This window comes from Penaeus monodon, chromosome 27 (genome assembly GCF_015228065.2).
Source record: "Penaeus monodon isolate SGIC_2016 chromosome 27, NSTDA_Pmon_1, whole genome shotgun sequence".
NCBI classification, from domain to species: Eukaryota; Metazoa; Arthropoda; class Malacostraca; order Decapoda; family Penaeidae; genus Penaeus; species Penaeus monodon.
Genome location: NC_051412.1, coordinates 21,789,827 through 21,790,714, shown reverse-complemented (window position 1 = coordinate 21,790,714; position 888 = coordinate 21,789,827).

The window sequence follows — 888 nt, the reverse complement described above, 5'->3', positions numbered from 1 at the left end:
TTTTTGCCGCAAAAAGAACATCATAATCATTATTTCTTATATTGCAGTAGTATACAGTTATTGATCAATTTATTGTCGTAGATATTATCAACATTATCATTATGAATGTAAGAATATTTTTTATATATTCATGGCATTGTTTTCTTCATTGTTACTACACTCACGCCATATAGCTGAAAATATTCCCTTCAGTGTACCATTAACCATTACCTTATTACCACATACCCTACATCATCCACATCTGTAATGGACACTTGGATCACACTTGTCTTATCCGTTCTTATCAGCCATGAATAAGCCACCAACCATTTTTATTACGGGGGAAGGAAAAGTCACCACCGGTCGGCAACCGCTACCCTGACAACCTGACAACCTGACACCATTACGAGGCAAAAGCGAGGTCATCTGACAACAGTTCGCAGCGTCCATGATCTCTCTAGCTTCACATAACACTCGAAACCGCGAGAAGAGAGGGTCGGAAGCGTGGGTAGGGGGAGGCGGGTGATGGAGAGGGGAGGGCGGGGAGGGAAGGGAGTTGAAGGGTAGGGGTGGGTGGCTGATGGAGAGGGGAGGGAAATGGGGGAGAGCAAGGGGGAGTGGAGAGGAGAGGGTAGGTAGAGGGTGGCGGTGGAAGGTAGGGCGGATTGGGAGGGAGGACCGGGAGGGGATAGGGGGGGGTGAGAGTTGAAAAGGGGAGGAGCAAGGGAGAGAGAGACAGACATACAAGAATGGTAGTGACGGGGTGCGCGGAAGGGGACCGGGGAGGGAGGGGGAAGGGCAATGAGGGCGTATGTTGTGGGGAGGGGGGGCGATACCCTCGTTGTGTACTCCTCGGGCTGGTGGGGCTGTTGACGCGCTGTTATTAATGATACTGCTTCGCCTGTCCGT